The sequence below is a fragment of the Artemia sp. Qi Xiang Cuo genome, chromosome 21 (assembly GCF_049724085.1).
Source record: "Artemia sp. Qi Xiang Cuo chromosome 21, ASM4972408v1, whole genome shotgun sequence".
NCBI lineage: Eukaryota > Metazoa > Arthropoda > Branchiopoda > Anostraca > Artemiidae > Artemia > Artemia sp. Qi Xiang Cuo.
In genome coordinates, this window is record NC_142814.1 from 4,157,046 (window position 1) to 4,177,807 (window position 20,762).

Here is a 20,762-nt window from a genome sequence, read left to right on the forward strand (position 1 = left end):
ATATTAATCTACCATTGCGAATATATATAAACATACGAACCTCGGAGCAAACTCTTCAACTATGTTTTATTGTACTTTGTGCTGCACTGGTGACAATTTCGTCTGCTTAGTTTACCCGTTTGAAGCTAAGATGTTGTTTCCAACGCGAAAAAGGTACGATGTGCCTTGTCAATGGTGCATTTTATATAATTAATTTAAAGACCATTGTTATTAATAAGACTCATTGATTCTTATTAAATCCTTTATGTAAAACCCCCCCAAAAATTACTGCATTTTACATAATAATGGATAATTATAAAAAAAAACCTAATTGACAAATACCATTTATGATGAACTATATCGGTCCTTTATGTAACCTTTTATTTACACTGTCTGTGTTTTTAAGATGTAGTCTTTAGCACGAGTAAGACACGCATTTCCCTTTATTACTACAGCTAAGTCCAATGTATGCAATGGTTTGTTCTTCTAATAATGTAATTTCTGAAAATATTTGATATGAAATTACAAACAGAAAAAGCCTATAGTTTTTTCTTAATTGGAATAGCAAGAGACGACCTGGCTACAACCTATGCTTATGACGTCATTGATCAATCTTTAATATGAAATGTGCAGTTTTTCTTAGAAAAATTAATTATATTTTAAAAACTATTGGGTTTAATTACAAAAGGTTTTCAACCCCATTAATTTCATTTAAAAAGAGTCATTGAACAACTCTCTGCGATGTTCCAGTGCCAAGCTATCTGTGGAAGAAAATAAAGAAAAAGGAGGCTGTTTAGGCAGAATGCTGTAGTAGCTGCCACTTTTCTTGATTTTCAAGCCCATATATTTCCCATGTTGTTCAAGCCAAGGGACAGAAAGTTTCCTATATAGGGTTTCAGACAACGTGCTTTTAATCGTGTACTTTTTATTCTGATCTATTTTTAGAAGTTACGGGTTATTGTATTTCTTAACATTGGACGTGATCGTTTCTTACTAGGTTGCTAGCTACCGCTGCAACCCACAGGATAATCTTTTTTACAGGGACAAGTAGCAAGCTTGTCACTCAACATTGCTGCGGTGGGAATTGAACCCGGTCCCATGTTGCCAAGCAGGGCAAATTTCAAAGGATGTATGTCTTATATAATCTTTATGATATCATGTTATGTGATATTATATTCTCAGGTTATATGATATTATATTCATGTTATGTGATATAATTCCCTTGTCAAAAGATAGGTGTGTTACCACCTTGCAAATGAAGATGCAGGATTTTGTCAGAAATTGCGTTGTATTACAAAGTCATCTCTTATTAATTAACAGAAAGACATAAAATGTGATGAACTTAAGCTGGCTGTTCTCTAATATAAATGTTCTTTGTTTGTTGTGAAATTACAAACAGGAAAAAGCCTATGGCTTTTTCTTAATTGAAATATTAAGAGACGACCTGGCTACAACCTACGATTATGACGTTATTGCTCGATTTTTTACATGAAATATGCAGTTTTTTGTAAAAAAATTAATTCTATTTTTGAAATAATTTGTTTTAATTACAAAAGGATTTTAACCCATTAATTTCCTTTAAAATGAGCCATTGAACAACTCTGCGATGCTCCATTGCCAAGCTATCTGTGGAAAAAAAAGAAAAAAAGGGAAAAAAAGATGCCGTTTAGGCAGAGTGCTGTAGTAGCTGCCACTTTTCTTGATTTTCAAGCCAATATTTCCCTTGCTGTTCAAGCCAAGGAACAGAAAGTTTCCTATATAAGGGTTTCGGACAAAGTGGTTCTAATGGTTTACTTTTTTGTTTTGATCTGAGTCTATTTTTAGGAGTTATTGGTTATTATATTTCTTAACATTGGACTTGATTGTCTCTTACTAGATTTGAACAAAATTAGATGAAATTAATTAGCTAATTTGACATGACATAGTTGGTAACTAAGGGCAAGAGCTCGTTCTTTACTATAACAACCAGGATGATGTCAGTTACAACCTGGAATTTGTTTTATGCTAATTCATTACAAACAGGAAAAAGCCTACGGCTTTTTCTTCTTTGAAATAGTAAGAGACGAACCACAAGTAACTACCCTTGGAACCACCATATATCAGTTACTATGCATGAGCGATCGTTCTTTACTGTAAATTGGATTCCCGGTATTGGAAAATTTTTAACTCTATAATCTTCGAACATTAGAAGCTCTAAACCTTTTATAATTTATAATGAACCACATCGATCCTTTATGTAATCCTTTAAAATGAGCCATTGAACAACTTTCTACGATGTTCCAGTGCCAAGCTATCTCTGGAACAAAAGAAAGAAAGTAAAAATATCCCGTTTAGGCAGAATGTTGTAGTAGCTGCCACTTTTCTTGATTTTTAAACCAATATATTTCCCTTGCTGTTCAAGCCAAGGGAAGGAAAGTTTCCTATACAGAGTTTTCGGACAAGGCGGTTCTAATGGTGTACTTTTTGTTTTGATCTGACTCCTTTTTTAGGAGCTATGGGTTTTTTTATTTCTTAACATTGGACGTGATCGTCTCTTACTAGGTTGCTAGCTACCTCTGCTTTCCGGATGTAACTACACATGGAACCACCATATATCAGTTAGTATGGGAGAGAGATCGTTCTTTACTGTAACTGCTGCAACCCAAATTATAAGAGGCAGCCTGGCCGAGTGCTCCAAGACACTGGTGTTAGCCACCAGTCTCTTCGGAGGCGTGGGTCCAAATCTTACCGCTGGTTACGATTATGTTTGAAAGACTGCAGTGTGAAAAGTCATCAAAAATGCAGTTTTTGGTGGAAAAATTTATTCTCTTTTAGAAGTAATTTATTTTGTTACTACAGATTTTTAACCCAATTAATTTCCTTTAAAATGAGCTATTGAACAACTCTCTACGGTGTTCCAGTGCCAAGCTATCTGTGGAAAAGAAAAAAGAAAAAAGAAAAAAATATCTCGTTTATGCAGAATGTTGTAGTAGCTGCCACTTTTCTTGATTTTCAAGCCAATATATTTTCCTTGATGTTCAAGCCAAGGGACAAAAAGTTTCCTATACAGGGATTTTCGACAAGGTGGTTCTGATGCTGTACTTTTTGTTTTGATCTGACTCCTTTGTTAGGAACTATGGGTTTTTATATTCTTAACATTAGACGGGATCGTCTCTTACTAGGTTGCTAGCTACCGCTGCAACCCGGAAATCAACGGACTGAAAATGATGAAAGACTTGAGAGCCAAGCCATGGCTAATTAGAGAAAAGCCAAAACAGATAGTCTGTTTGAGAGGTAAAGCTGGCATAACTTTTTCCAAGTTGCATGAAAATGATTAATTTCACTTGTTGATGATGGTCTATCATCCATCCTAGGTTAGAACTAAGATAGACACGCATAGACTAAGGGTAATTAAATGATCTGTGAGCCATTTGAAGGTAATTGGAGACCAAAAAATGATTCAAAGATTTACAACTACTTTTATGATATTACAGTACCCTTATTAGAAAAACAAAAGAGGAAGCATCAGTGCGACCTATGCAAAAATTTCATTTTCCTTGTTGTTCAAGATTGAGGCTGTAAGTTTCCTATTTAGAGTTTTCAACAAGGATGGCTCCAATGATGCACTTTTGTTTTGCTGTGACGTCTTTTCGGAGGGGTTTCAGGCTATTAATTTTTTTTTTTTACAAAGTTGTTTTCAAAATAGCATTTTACTAATAAGACTAGGGAAATTTGAAATTACCATTCCTGAATCAGCGACCAGTGGCAATTGTTTCTCACTAGACAGTTTCTTTGAATTTTTTTTCTTTAAACTTTTGGTTATTATAGGCTATTTTGAGCCGCTTTAAAGGCTCAAAACGGAATTGTTTTCAGAAGCGACTATTCAACTTAGAAAGAGCATAAAAAGGCATCAAGTGATGTATTCAATTTCTTTCTACATGAATTATATGAATATGTGTAAATGTACCTAATGTTTGACTACTTACTATGTTGGCACTAAATGGAGAATAACTATCGCTAGTCCCTAAAAATTTTGTTTGAAATCGTCCTTATATTTTGTTACCAAAAATTTTATTCATATAGTAATTCTCCTAAATGCAAGCAATTTTTATCAATTTTCAGGTAAAAAAAGACTAAATCAAGATTAAAGCTTTACTAAAAGTAAGTTTTTTTCCTGCGAGTATTCTCGTAAAAAAATTGATTCAAAATTAAAAAGTCTAAATGAAAATTTCAGTGTCTTATATTATTTCTTTGAAATAGGTCCAGCAATTTTTATCACTTTTCAGGTAAAAAAAGACTAAATCAAGATTAAAGCTTTACTAAAAGTAAGTTTTTTTCCTGCGAGTATTCTCGTAAAAAAATTGATTCAAAATTAAAAAGTCTAAATGAAAATTTCAGTGTCTTATATTATTTCTTTGAAATAGGTCCAGAACTTTCATATAAAGTTTCTAAAATTGCCTGCTATTGATTAGTATCGGTGTTGTTACAGCAAATTCATTGTGAATTAAAACTTTTTTGTCAGCTTTATAGAAATATTGGTATCAAAATTTCGTTCTTTAGAGTCTTGGTTACTATTGAGACAAGTAGCTATTATTACTAGAGTTCATTACCATGAACTGTTTGATTGCTTCAAAATTCAAATATCTTTGAAAATACTGCAGCATGAAAAAACAACAAAAATGCAATTTTTTGGACAAAATTGATTCTAATTTAAAAAGTATTTTATTTTTAATTACAAAAGTGACTAGATGTAGCAATTTCCTATAAAATGAGCTATTGTACAGCTCTCTATGATTTTCCAGTGCCAAGCTAGCTGAGGAGGAAAAAAAAACGGAAAGAAAAAAATATCCCGTTTGTGGAGAATAACGTGGTTAAATTGAATTTTCTTATTTTTCAAGCCAATATATTTCCCTTTCTGTTCAAGCCAAATGAAAGAGAGTTTCCTATACAGGGGTTTCGGACAAGGCAGTTCTAATGGTGTACTTTTTGTTTTGATCTGACTCCTTTTTTAGGAGCTATGGGATTTTATATTTCTTAACATTGGACGTGATCGTCTCTTACTAGGTTGCTAGCTACCGCTGCAACCCGGATCATACTTCAGTTACTATGGGTTACAGTTCGTTCCTTATTGTAAAAATTTATTTTAGTTACTATAGATTTTTAACCCAATTAATTTCCTTTAAAATGAGCCATTGAACAACTATCTACGATGTTCCAGTGCAAAGCTATCTCTGGAAAAGAAAGAAAAAAAGAAAAAATATCCCGTTTAGGCAGAATGTTGTAGTAGCTGCTATTTTTCTTGATTTTCAAGCCAATATATTTCCCTTGATGTTCAAGCCAAACGGCGGTAAGTTTCCTTTCAAGGGGTATCGTACAAGGCGGTTCTAATGGTGTACTTTTTGTTTTGATCTGACTCCTTTTTTAGGACTATATGGGTTTTTATATTTCTTAACATTGAACGTGATCGTCTCTTACTAGGTTGCTAGCTACCGCTGCAACCCGGATTTTAATATATTCTATATTCTCTAAAGGTTGGGATAGCTCTCACCCAGTAGGCTTGAGTTCAATTTCCGTATGGAAAATTTTTACTTATGATAATTTCTTAAGAAATATAATTAAAATTTCTTAATGTAATAAAAATGATTTGTTTTAATTACAAAACGTTTTTAACCCTATTAATTTCATTTAAAATGAGCCATTGAATAACTCTCTACGATGTTCCAGTCCCAAGCTATCTGTTGAATTATTAACCTATATTATAATTAAGTGGCGTATAAAATTTAGTTATGGCAAGAGGTCGTTCTTTATTATAATGGAGGTGATCGTCTCTTACTAGGTTGCTAGCTACCGCTGCAACCCGGATGTTTCAGTGCCAAGCTATCTATGGAATGTAAAATTTAAATACAAATTTACCATGAACTGTTTGATTGCTTCAAAAATCAAATATCTTCGAAAAGACAGTAGTACGAAAAGACATCAAAAATACAGCTTTTAGTGGAAAAATTTATCCTGTTTTAAAAATAATTTGTTTTAGTTACAAAAAGTTTTTAACCCAATTAATTTCCTTTAAAATAAGCCATTGAACAGCTCTCTAGGATGTTCCAGTGCCAAGCTATCTATGGAAAAGAAGAAGAAGAAGAAAAAGAAAGAAAAAAATATCCCGTTTGTGGAGAATAACGTGGTTAAAGTCAATTTTCTTGATTTTCAAGCCAATATATTTTCTTTGTTATTCAAGCCAAAGGGCTGTAAGTTTCCTTTATAGGGGTTTCGGACAAAGCGGTTCTAATGGTGTACTCTTTGTTTTGATCTGCCCCTTTTTAGGAGTTAGGGGTTTTTATATTTCTTAACATTGAACGTGATCGTCTCTTACTAGGTTGCAAGCTACGGCTGCAACCCGGATAACTATAGTTAAGTGGCCTATAAAATTTAGTAAAGGATAGAGATCGTTCTTTATTATAATTTATGTTACAGCTAACATGGGCTAGGTGTCGTTCTTTATTGTAAATATAGTAAAACTTGGTCTTTGCCATATGACTAGTAACTGGGGTTGGTTTTATGCCATATGATTACAAACAGGAAAAAGCCTACGGCTTTTTCTTCTTTTAAGTAGTAAGAGATGAACCTCAAACAATAAAGTAACCAACTAAGTCGAATGTATGAAATGGTTTTCTATTCCAGATACAAGATGCTTGTATTATCTTCACTTTTTATTACTATGTGGCATGGATTGTCCTTTACTAGGTTTCAGCTTTATCCGATGATCGAGGCTTTATGTACTATTCAGTCTAAACAAAACTTTTATTAATGACTACTACACGAGATCTTCTTGAGTGACACCATTTATGATAATCGTTCTTTACTGAAATCGTCTCTTACTAGGTTGCTAGCTACCGCTGCAACCCGGATTTCTCACTTAAAAGTTTTCAAGCGACTCAAAGCACTACGTAACTCATTTTAAAGGTAGAACTCTTTCTAATTGATTACAAACAGGAAAAAGCCTACGGCTTTTTCTTCTTTGAAATAGTAAGAGACTAGTCTCAAACAATCAAGTAGCTAACTAAATCAAATGTATGTATTGGGTTTTTATTCCAATGACCGTCTTTAAGTGGAAAATTTTAATATATTGACCTTAAATATAACTGCACTAGCCTATACTATAGTTAAGTGGCCTAAAAAATTTAGTATAGGCAAGAGGTCGTTCTTTATTATAATCTATTCACGTCATAGCTCTAATATAAAACTATGATGACGTTCATTATTTATCTAGTAGGGTTTCAGACAAGGTATTTCTAATGATGTACTTTTGTTTTGATCTGACTCTATTTTTAGGAGTTTTGGGTTTTTATATTTCTTAGCATTGGACTGATCGTCTATTACTAGGTTGCTAGCTACTGCTGCAACCCAAATTCACATATATATTTATTTATGAGAGGCAGCCTGGCCGAGTGGTCCAAGGCACTGGTGTTAGCCACCAGTCTCTTCAGAGGCGTGGGTTCAATTCTTACCGCTGGTATACGATTATGTTTGAAAGACTGCAGTGTGAAAAGACATCAAAAATGCAGTTTTTGGTGGAAAAATTTATTCTCTTTTAGAAATAATTTATTTTAGTTAATATAGATTTTTAACCAAATTAATTTCATTTAAAATGCGATATTTAAAAATCCTTTACGATGTTCCAGTGCAAAGATATCTGCGGAAAATAAAAAAGAAAAAAAAAAGAAAAAAAAAATAAAAAAATATACCGGTTAGGCAGAATGTTGTAGTAGCTACCCCGTTTCTTGATTTTCAAGCCAATATATTTCCCTTGCTGTTCAAGTCCAGGGACAGAAATTTTACTATGCAGGGGTTTTGGACAAGGCGGTTCTAATGGTGTACTTTTTGTTTTGATCTGACTCTTTTTTTAAGAACTATGGGTTTTTATATTTCTTAACATTGGACGTGATCGTCTCTTACTAAGTTGCTAGCTACCGCTGCAACCCGGATGTCGTTCTTTATTTTAATTAGTTTTTTACCATATCGTAACAATTTGTTATATAATAATAATTAATTTTGTTAATTACAAAATGTTTTTATATACCGCAGTTTCCTTTAAAATAAGCATTACACAACTCTTTATTATGACCACGAACTGTTTGATTTAACACTTAAGTTACTATTGGTTCAGTTCGTTCCTTATTATAATGATCGTCTCTTACTAGGTTGCTAGCTACCACTGCAACCTGGATTACTGACCTATACTATAATTAAGTGGTGTATTAAATTTAGTATAGGCAAAAGGTCGTTCTTTATTATAATTAGGCAGAATTCTAATGGTGTACTTTCTGTTTTGATCTGACTTTTTTCAGGAGTTATGGGTTATTATATTTCTTAACATTGGATGTGATCATCTCTTACTAAGTTGCTATCTACCGCTGCAACCCGGATTTACTGTAACTCCCATACATACCTTTACGTTACTATAGGTTAGACTTTGTTCTTTATTGCACCTTGCTGTACTTAGGATGATTTCTTAAGGAACATAATTAAAATTTCTTAATGTAATAAAAATAATTTGTATTAATTACAAGAGGTTTTTAACACCATTAATTGTTTTAAAATGAGCCATTGAACTCTACGATGTTCCAGTGCCAAGCTATCTGTTGAATTACTAACTTATACTATAATTAAGTAGCGCATAAAATTTAGTATAGTCAAAAGGTCGTTCTTTATTATAAATTAAACAACCCCTATTTATGTTACAGCTAACATGGGCTAGGTGTCGTTCTTTATTGTAAAAACATTGGACGTGATCGTCTCTTACTAGGTTGCTAGCTACCGCTGCAACCCGGATAAATATAAATATTGCTTTCACTTATTACAGCTCATATGGTTATCTTTTAATGTATTATTACAAACAGGAAAAAGCCTACGGCTTTTTCTTCTTTGGAATAGTAAGAGACGAACCTCAAGGAATCAGGCAGCTAACTAAGTCCAATATAAGAAATTGTTTGTTCTTCTAATGATCATCTTTTAATTTGGCGTTTCTTACTAGGTTGCTAGCTACTACTTAAACCCGGATTATGTAATAGGTTGCTAGCTACCGCTGCAACCTAGATATTCTTATTTCTGCTACTATGGGCTAAGGTTCGTTCTTTCATGTAAAACTAGCAAAACATTTTTAAGCCTGATGAAGATTTAACTAATATGTCAAAAGTAAGGTTGCAAGTCGACGATTTTGTTTTGGCCTTATTATAATTGGTATGGTGAAATAATAATATGCATATGGCTCTTAAATCATACTTCTTTATGGTTCCATATGGTCTAGTGGCTAGGATAGTTAACTTTCACTTAACAGGCTCGGGTTCGATTCCCGGTGTGGGAAAACTCTATAATCTTCGAACATTTGAACCTTTTATAATTTATAATGATGTATAATATAAATACTGTAATCTTAACTATAGTGAAGTTGCGTATGCAAGTTAGTATAGGGAAGAGTTCGATCTTTATTATAAAAAATTTATTCTCTTTTAGAAATAATTTATTTTAGTTACAAAAGGTTTTTAACCCAATTAATTTCCTTTAAAATGAGCTATTGAACAACCCTCTACGATGTTCCAGTGCCAAGCTATCTCTGGAAACAAAGAAAAAAAGAAAAAAAGAAAAAAATATCCCGTTTAGGAAGAATGTTGTAATAGCTGCCACTTTTCTTGATTTTCAAGCCAATATATTTCCCTTTCTGTTCAAGCAAGGGACAGAAAGTTTACTATACAGGGGTTTCGGACAAGGCGGTTCTAATGGTGTACTTTTTGTTTTGATCTGACTCTTTTTTTAAGAACTATGGGTTTTTATATTTCTTAACATTGGACGTGATCGTCTCTTACTAGGTTGCTAGCTACCGCTGCAACCCGGATTCCTGAAAATTTTAAAATTATTTTAATTTTTTGTTAGGTTTTTGTTTTAATAACAAGCAGACATATTTTCTTTGTTGTTAAGCAAAGAGATTTTGGGTTGCAGCTGCCTCTGCAACTCAGATACCGCAACAATCTGGATAACTTTTAGATACCCCTGGAACCACCGTATATCAGTTACTATAGGCGAGAGATCGTTCTTTACTGAACGTTTTTTAACTATAAATACAAACAGGAAAAAGCCTACGGCTTTTTCTTCTTTTAAATAGTAAGAGATGAAACTCAAACAATCAATTAGTAGCTAACAAAGTCCAATGTATGGAATGGTTTGTTATTTCAGTGATCGTCTTTTAATGTAAATTTACTAACCTATACTATAGTTAAGTGGCCTATATAATTTAGTATAGGCAAGAGGTCGTTCTTTATTATAATATATATATATATATATATATATATATATATATATATATATATATATATATATATATATATATATATATATATATATATATATATATATATATATATATATATATATATATATATATATATATATATATATATATATATATATATATATATATATATATATATATATATATATATATATATATATATATATATATATATATATATATATATATATATATATATATATATGATTATTGGGATTAATAACAGGTAAAAGAAACTTTTTTCAAACCGGTCCAATATGTTCTCAAATTGCAAGAGGTGAGGGAATGTAAGAGTCAGGTTAGGTTAGGTTAGGTTAGCAGCAAAATCTGGATGAATCATTCCTTTATTATGAACAGCATATATCCCGTTTGAAACATCAAGTGACATTTTCATCAGAGCACTCACAGTCGGAATATAACCAATTTTCTGCTGATCCAATAAGTATGACTTCAAGTCTCCCTGGAACCATATTAGTGCATGAACAATAAGTACAAAGGCAAGTAGGGCTATATATATATATATATATATATATATATATATATATATATATATATATATATATATATATATATATTCTCTGGAAAAATTTATTCTCTTTTAGAAATAATTTATTTTAGTTACAATAGGTTTTTAACCCAATTAATTTCCTTTCAAATGAGCTATTGAACAACCCTCTACGATGTTCCAGTGCCAAGCTATCTCTGGAAACAAAGAAAAAAAGAAAAAAAGAAAAAAATATCCCGTCTAGGAAGAATTTTGTAGTAGCTGCCACTTTTCTTGATTTTCAAGCCAATATATTTCCCTTTCTGTTCAAGCCAAGGGACAGAAAGTTTCCTATACAGGGGTTTCGGACAAGGCGGTTCTAATGGTGTACTTTTTGTTTGGATCTGACTCCTTTTTTAGGAACTATGGGTTTTTATATTTCTTAACATTGGACGTGATCGTCTCTTACTAGGTTGCTAGCTACCGCTGCAACCCGGATTGCTAGCTACCGCTGCAACCCGGATTATCTTTTAATGTATTATTACAAACAGGAAAAAGCCTACGGCTTTTTCTTCTTTGGAATAGTAAGAGACGAACCTCAAAAAATCAGGCAGCTAACTAAGTCCAATATAAGCAATGGTTTGTTCTTCTAATGATCATCTTTTAATTTGGTGTTTCTTACTAGGCTGCTAGCTACCACTGCAACCCGGATTATGTGATTAATAGGTTGCTAGCTACCGCTGCAACCTAGATATTCTTTTTTCTGCTACTATGGGCTAAGGTTCGTTCTTTACTGCAAAATTTAACCCCATTAATTTCCTTTAAAATGAACCATTGAACAACTTTCTACGGTGTTCCAGTGCCATGCTATCTGTTGAATTACTAACCTATACTATAATTAAGTGGCGTATAAAATTTAGTATAGGCAAGAGGTCGTTCTTTATTATAAACTTCGGTCCTTACTGTAAATCTTTACCACGAACTATTTGATTACAATGGACTAGAGATGGTTCTTTACTGTAAAACCTATATAGATTAAGTGGTATAACAACAAGGATGACGTTAGTTACAACTTGGGTTTCTTTTTATGCTATATCATTACAAACAGGAAAAAGCCTACGGGTTTTTCTTCTTTGAAATAGTAAGAGACGTACTAAGTCCAAAAGAAGAGTAAGTAAGTCCAATGTATGCAGTGGTATGTTATTCCAATGATCGTCTTTTAATGTAATTCATTTTCTTAAATCCTGGATCACAAGACATCTTAGTAGCAATCCTTACGCGTGCTCGAGCTTTATTGCGTTTGGTGGCATTTTTATCTCTTTTAAATAAACTTTTCTTATATTTCAGGATGTTAGCTTTATTTTTTGTGTAGTAAAGTTTTCTATTAGTAGAAATTTGGATTGTTCTATTTTGATATTGTTTTTGGTTATTCTTTCTTTTTTTCCACTCGCGTGAGACCATATTTTTTCAAGATTTAAAATTATTAAGCACACAAAATCCCGTGTCGAGTATCTAAAACCTAGCATAAAACAAAACTAATTTTAAAATTTTCAGGTATTTATCTTGTTTGAATTACAAAATTAGTATTATTGGTTAGACACCATAAATATTTTTGCAGTTTAAATAATAAGTTTAGTGATTCTGGACTGAAAACTAAAATAATTGCAATTATGAGACAATAATATGGAGATATGTACTTTACGGGTTACAGGATACAATAATAAATTTGAACTGAGATGAAAAAAAATTTCTTCCAGGAGACAAAAAGCAAAACTAATTTTAGAATTTTCATGTATTTTTGTTGTTTAAATTAAAAAATTACTATTACTGATTAGGCATCATAAATATTTTTGCAGTTTACATAATAATTTTAGCGATTAAGCCAAAAAAGAAAATTTTGGTTCCAGGAGTTTCGGTTACTATTGAGACAAGTAGCTATTATTACTATAGAGTTCATTACATGGACTGTTTTATTGCTTCAAAATTCAAATATCTTTGAAAAGACTGCAGTATGAAAATACATCAAAAATGCAATTTTTTTGACAAAATTGATTCTACTTTAAAAAGTATTTTATTTTTAAATACAAAAGTGACTAGATGTTGCAATTTCCTTTAAAATGAGCTATTATACAGCTCTCTATGATTTTCCAGTGCCCAGCTAGCTGAGCAGAAAGAAAAAGCGGAAAGAAAAAAATATCCCGTTTGTGGAGAATAACGTGGTAAAAGTCAATTTTCTTGATTTTCAAGCCAATATATTTTCTTTGTTATTCAAGCCAAAGGGAGGTAAGTTTCCTTTATAGAGGATTCGGACAAGGCGGTTCTAATGGTGTACTTTTTGTTTTGATCTGACTCTTTTTTTAGGAGTTGGGGGGTTTTATATTTCTTAACATTGGAGGTGATCGTCTCTTACTAGGTTGCTAGCTACCGCTGCAACCCGGATTTTGGACAAGGCGACTCTAATAGTATACTTCTTGTTTTGACCTGAATCTTTTTTCAGGAGCTATGGGTTACTTTAGTTTTTACTATGGGGCGTGATCGTCTCTTACTAAATTGCTAGCTACCGCTGCAACCCGGATATCCGTTGAAGCTTACATATTCCCCATTTATAATGAAATGTTATTCCACTGATCGTCTTTTAATGTAACCATTTGCATATACGCTTCTTCAAGGTTTTCGGCATCGAAGATTCCATCTTTTAGTGGTTTATAGAAGTCATCCTTTGTATACTCAATGGCTCTATTGAGCTCTATCAGTGCTAGATCACTTGGTTTGAATTGTTCCCTAACATAACAGAAAAAAAGACACCAGTCGAGTGCAAATAAACGTATCTTCTTAACGAAGCTTTCAAGTGGATAACTATCGGGTTCTAGAGCAGGTATAAAATTATTGACATTGTTTATTTCAATGATATACCATTCAGGTGAATCTTCAGGTAGGTCGCAATTATTTGGCATTGGATAGGGTTTCCCCCCCCCCTGCCTGACCTCTCCCCAGGACTTGTAAGCCTTCTGCAAATAATAACGAGGGAAACAGTAGCTATTTAGGGAAATAAAAATTTTTCCTAAAGCATTTACAAATTTACGTAGTGGTTTGAAGCGTTCTGATGTCTCATCCACTTTTAAAATGTGAAGTGCTACAAGGCACAATTCAGAGGTAAGAATACAAAAGGATATTCACACATATTCCTCTCCGTCCCTCCCTTGATTCATGTTAAGAAAGTTATATTTCGGTTTTAGTTCTCGGGATTTATTTGTATAATATTGTATAAATGTATAGCTGCCCCATATTGGTAGATTCATTTTATTTTCATTTGAATAAAGCTTACAGTTCAAATCAAACAATCTTAATAGCAAAATAAAATAACAGGTGTCGAGTAGTAAACACCTATCAAAAATCAAAACTGATTTTAAAATTATCAGGTATGTTTCTAGTTTTAATTAAAAAATTAAAAATGCTGCTCAGACACCATAATTACTTTTGCAGTCTACATAATAACTTCAACAATCCATGAAATAAAATCATTTTATTTAAAATTTTCAGGAATTAGTCTAGTTTCAATTTACCAATTAGATTTTTTGTGAAAACACTAAAGGAATTACTACATTTTATATAACTGTATCTACATGCTTTCGAGCATGCAGCTACTGGCCGTGTTCATTTTCACTTGGTTGCATCTACCGCTAATTTTACTGTGGTCTTGAGTTAGTTCTTTATCATAAAATTTTACATTTTTCAATTTAAAGTCTCATCAAAACCTTTACTAACTACTACATTACATACATTTGACTGGCGTCGATCCTTTATGTAAAGCCCCCTCGCTAAATATAGTAGCTTTAATATAAATTAATATAGGTCAGAGGTCGTTCTTTATTATACAAGGTAAACCATGACAAAAACACTACTGAAACATTCTATCTCTTGTATTTCAACGAAACAAATCCAAAATGAACTTTAAAAAAAAAGAGAATCTAATTGTGACAAGGTAAATCATTACAAGACACTACTAAAATATTCCAACTCTTGCATTTCAATGAAAGAAATTCAAGATGAACTTTGATAAATCAAGAGAATGTAACTGTGACAATTTAGTTCACAAAAAGACACTTTTACAATCTTCAAACTCGTGCAATTCAACAAAGAAATTTTATATTTAAGATTAAAATATTATGCTGGAGTAACCTTAATAATGAAAACAGCGTAGTTGCAACACTAAAAAAATTATACAGAATCATTTCAAATCAACAAATTCAAAAAGAACTTAAAAATTCAATAAGAATGTAAGATTGAGATGGTAAACAAAGAAAAAAAACTACTGAAATATTCCAACTCTTTCATTTCAACGAAAGAAATCCAAAATAAACTTTGAAAAATCAAGAGAATGTAACTGTGAAATGGTAAACCACGACAAAACACTACTGAAATATTCCAACTCTTGCATTTCAATGAAAGAATTTCAAAATGAAATTTGAAAAATCAAGAGAATATAATTGTGGCAAGGTAAACCATGAAAAAACACTACTGAAATATTCAAAGTCTTGCATTTCAACGAAAAAAATTAAAAATTAACTTTGAAAAAATCAAGAGAATGTACCTTTGACAAGGTAAATCATAAAAAAACACTTCTGAAATATTCCAACTCTTGAATTTCACGAAAGAAATTAAAAATGAACTTTGAAAAACTTTGAAAAAATCAAGAGAATTTAACTGTGACAAGGTAAACCATAACAAAAAACTACTGAAATATTCCAACTCTTGCATTTCACGAAAGAAATTCAAAATGAACTTTGAAAAACTTTGAAAAAATCAAGAGAATGAAGCTTTGACAAGGTAAAACATAACAAAACACTACTGAAATATTTCAACTCGTGCATTTCACGAAAGAAATTAAAAATGAACTTTGAAAAATCAAGAGAATGTAACTGTGACAAGGTTAAGCACATCAAAACACTACTGAAATATTCCAACTCTTGCATTTCAACGAAAGAAATACAAAATGAACTTCGAAAAATCAAGAGAATGTAAGTGTGACAAGGTAAACCACAACAAAACGCTACTGAAATAATCCAACTCTTGCATTTCAATGAAAGAAATTCAAAATGAACTTTGAAAAAATCATGAGAATCTAACTGTGACAAGGTAAACCACGACAAAACACTACTGAAATATTCTAACTCTTGCATTTCAACGAAAGAAATTCAAAATGAACTTTGAAAAATCAAGAGAATGTAATTGTGAAAAGGTAAACCACGATAAAACACAACTGAAATATTCCAATTCTTGCATTTCACGAAAAAAATTAAAAATGAACTTTGAAAAAATCAAGAGAATGTAACTGTGACAAGGTAAACCGTAACAAAACACCACTGAAATATTCCAACTCTTGCATTTCACGAAAGAAATTCAAAATCAACTTTGAAAAATCAAGAGAATGTAACTGTGACAAGGTAAAGCACAACAAAACACTACTGAAATATTCCAACTCTTGCATTTCAACGAAAAAAATCCAAAATGAACTTTGAAAAATTAAGAGAATGTACCTGTGACAAGGTAAAGCACAACAAGACACTACTGAAATATTCCAACTCTTGCATTTCACGAAAGAAATCCAAAATGAAAAATCAAGAGATTGTAAAAATCCAAAATGAACTTTGAAAAATCAAGAGAATGTTACTGTGACAAGGTAAATCATGACAAAACACTACTGAAATATTCCAACTCTTGCATTTCAAAGAAAGAAATCCAAAATGAACTTTGAAAAATCAAGAGAATGTAACTGTGACAAGGTAAAGCACAACAAGACGCTACTTAAACATTACAACCCTTTCATTTCAACGAAAAAAATTCAAAACGAACTTTGAAAAACTAAAAGAATTTATCTGTGACATGGTAAACCACGACGAAACACTACTGAAATATTCCAACTCATGCATTTCACGAAAGAAATTTAAAATTAACTTTGAAAAATCAAGAGAATGTAACTGTGACAAGGTAAAGCACAACAAGACACTACTGAAATATTCCAACTCTTGCATTTCAACGAAAGAAATCCAAAAAAATGAACTTTGAAAAATTAAGAGAATATATCTGTGACATGGTAAACCACGACGAAACACTACTGAAATATTCAAACTCTTGCATTTTAAGGAAAGAAATCCACAATGAACTTTGAAAAATCAAGAGAATGTAACCGTGACAAGGTAAACCACGACAAAACACTACTGAAATATTCCAACTCTTGCATTTCAACGAGAGAAATCAAAAATGAACTTTGAAAAATCAAGAGAATGTAACTGTGAAAAGGTAAACCATTACAAAACACTACTGAAATATTCTAACTCTTGCATTTCAAGGAAAGAAATCCACAATGAACTTTGAAAAATCAAGAGAATGTAACTGTGACAAGGTAAAGCACAACGAAACACTACTGAAATATTCCAACTCTTGCATTTCAACGAAAGAAATCCAAAATAAACTTTGAAAAATCAAGAGAATATAATCGTGACAAGGTAAAGCACAACAAGACACTACTGAAATATTCCAACTCTTGCATTTCAACGAAAGAAATTCAAAATGAACTTTGAAAAATTAATAGAATGTAACTGTGACATGGTAAACCACAACGAAACACTACTGAAACGAAAGAAATTCAAAATGAACTTTGAATAATTAAGAGAATGTAACTGTGACAAGGTAAACCACGACAAAACACTACTGAAATATTCAAACTCTTGCATTTCACGAAAGATATTCAAAATGAACTTTGAAAAATCAAGAGAATCTAACTGTGACAAGATAAAGCACAACAAGACACTACTGAAATATTCCAACTCTTGCATTTCAACGAAAGAAATCCACAATGAACTTTGAAAAATCAACAGAATGTAACTGTGACATGGTAAATCACGACAAAACACTACTGAAACGAAAGAAATTCAAAATGAACTTTGAAAAATCAAGAGAATGTAAAAATCCAAAATGAACTTTGAAAAATAAAAAAAATTTAAAAAAAATGTTTGGGGGGGGGGGGTTTGGAGGGAGGGTGAAGGGATAGGGGTTGGAGGGATTGGAGGGATAGGGTTGAGGGATAAGGTTAGGACTTGGGGCCCAAGTATCAGAAGAAATTGTTTGTCTAGTATGCATCTCAAATCATCGTGGTATGCACATTCTCATGATGATGCCATAAAAATGCCCCGAAACATGTCACTTTTAACACCCATCAAAAATCCAATTGATAAATCGAATGTGCTTGAACTTGTTCCAGTTTAATGGAATGAACCTGTTACGATATTGTGACGCTTAACCTCAGTTGGGCAATGTCCCAGAAACAATTCATTGGATGTATTTCTAAAATCATAATTTGTTCAAAGGCTTGTTGGTTCGGTCAATTAACGTTTTGTTCTTTTACCTTAGGAAATCACGGGTCTCACGTTCGATTCCTACATCAAACACAAATTTCATAAAAATCAATGGGAAGATACTTAGAATGTAAAAAATCATATCATTGGAAAAGAAAAATATCATCATTAGAGTACAATAAAATGACATCAATAAAAAAAATAATGTAATTATGTAAATTAGTGTGATTTTGTAAATTAATGTAATTATGTAAATTAATTAATAATGAATTAATTTATGTAAATTAGTTCAAGGTTAAACATAAGTCAACCACGCCTAACAAATTAAATTACAAAAAGAATTTCACAATTTCATACAAAGGAATCATCACGCACTTTGAACACAGATCAACACGAATTTTCAAGGTGGTTGATTTCAGGTCATTACACTGTCTGCTTGTATTGACGGGAGCACTGTGCGCTACTTATCATTATAAATATATGGTGGGACTGTCCGCTACTTATCATTATAGCTATATGGGGGGACTGTCCGCTCTTAACTGTTATTTAGGCAGAATGTTGTAGTAGCTGCCACTTTTCTTGATTTTCAAGCCAATATATTTCCCTTGCTGTTCAAGTCAAGGGACAGAAATTTTACTATACAGGGGTTTCGGATAAGGCGGTTATAATGGCGTACTTTTGAATTTGATCTGACTCCTTTTTTAGGAACTATGGGTTTTTACATTTCTTAACATTGGACGTGATCGTCTCTTACTAGGTTGCTAGCTACCGCTGCAACCCGGAAACATTGTGCCCACATCGTTCTTTACTCAGGCAGTGCTAGCGCGCTGTCTATGATAATAAACTGATTACACACAGGAAAAAGCCTACGGCTTTTTCTTCTTTGAAATAGTAAGAGACGAGGCTCAAGCAATCAAGTAGCTAGCTTATTTCCAATGTATGCAATTGTTTGTTATTCCAATAATCGTCTTTTATTGTAACTAGGTTTCAGCCATCTCTACAGCCATGATACTGATGGAAATTATATAATCTATATTTATGTTTTAGTTAACATGGGCAAGGTGTCGTTCTTTATTGTAAAACATAATTAAAATTTCTTAATGTAATAAAAATAATCATTGAACAACTCTCTACAATGTTACATTATATACGTATAATAACTCGCTTAGAAGGCATCTTATTACAAAACAAGAAATAATATTTTCATCTAATTAACACTTCTTATAACTCGTATCAGGTATCCATAACCTAACAAAAAATAAAACTAATTTTTAAATTTTCAGGTATTTTGTTAGTTTGAATGAAAAGATTAAAATTATTGCTCATATATCATAAATATTTTTGCAGTTTACATAATAACTTTAGCGATTCTAAACTGAAAAATAAAATTTATATTAAAAAATGTAATTTTTTGGTCTGAAAATACATAGTCAATCCCACATCGGGTAGTTAGAACCTAACCAAAAATAAAACATTTTAACATTTTAAGGTATTTTTCCAGCTTGTATTGAAATATTCAAACTATTACTCGGATACCATGGATATTTTTGCAGTTTACACAAGCTGCAAAGAACGCACAGGCTGATCTTTGTAAATTGAGAAAAATTTTACGAATGTTTTACCGGGATTACGAAAAATATTCAAAATTAAAGATTAAAATTATCTCTGAAAGAATAGATTTTGTTGAAAAGTCAGCTAGAGATACTTTCGCAAAACTTCATAGTAATATCCGAAAGAAATGTTGCATGTTTAGTGAAAAGCTTCCAAGGTATGGACCGGCAACTGTGGAACAGTTTACAGATGTAATGGGAAATCTTATACATCACTGTGAATATATGGAGGCATAATTGTCCTTTACTTAGTTTCAGCTTAAATTCGATGATCGAGCCTTTATTATGTACTACATCCAACGACTATGACGTCATTGATCAATATTGTATATACAAAATTAAGTTTTTCGTGAAAAATAATTAATAAACAAAATTAAGTGCAAAAGGCGCTAAATCTAGAGATTTCCTTTAAAATGAGCCATTGAACAACTCTCTACGATGTTCCAGTGCCAAGCTATCTCTGGAAACAAAAGAAAGAAAAAAATATCCCGTTTGTGCAGAATAACGTGGTTAAAGTCAATTTTCTTGATTTTCAAGCCAATATCTTTTCTTTTTTATTCAAGCCAAAGGGTGGTAAGTTTCCTTTATAGGAGTTTCGGACAAGGCGGTTCTAATGGTGTACTTTTTGTTTTGATCTGACTATTTTTCTAGGAGTTAGGGGTTTTTATATTTCTTAACATTGAACGTGATCGTCTCTTACTAGGTTGCTAGCTACCGCTGCAACCCGGATTGTCCTTTACTTAGTTTCAGCTTAAATTCGATGATTGAGCCTTTATGTAATTAAAAAAAAATTAAGTACAAATAGCACTAGATCTAGAGATGTCCTTTAAAATGAGTCATTGAACAACTCTCTACGATGTTCCAGTGCCAAGCTATCTGTGGAAAAGAAGAAGAAGAAAGAAAAAAATATCCCGTTTGTGGAGAATAACGTGGTTAAAGTCAATTTTCTTGATTTTCAAGCCAATATATTTTCTTTGTTATACAAGCCAAAGGGCGGTAAGTTTCTTTTATAA

General features: G+C 32.0%; 1 protein-coding gene across 1 annotated transcript in view; it reads left to right on the forward strand.

The window, feature by feature from the left end:
* The window catches only part of LOC148939167 (lachesin-like), a 336,515-nt gene that overhangs the window by 150,286 nt on the left and 165,467 nt on the right, over positions 1 to 20,762 (forward strand). The gene's annotated exons all lie outside the window — the stretch shown is intronic.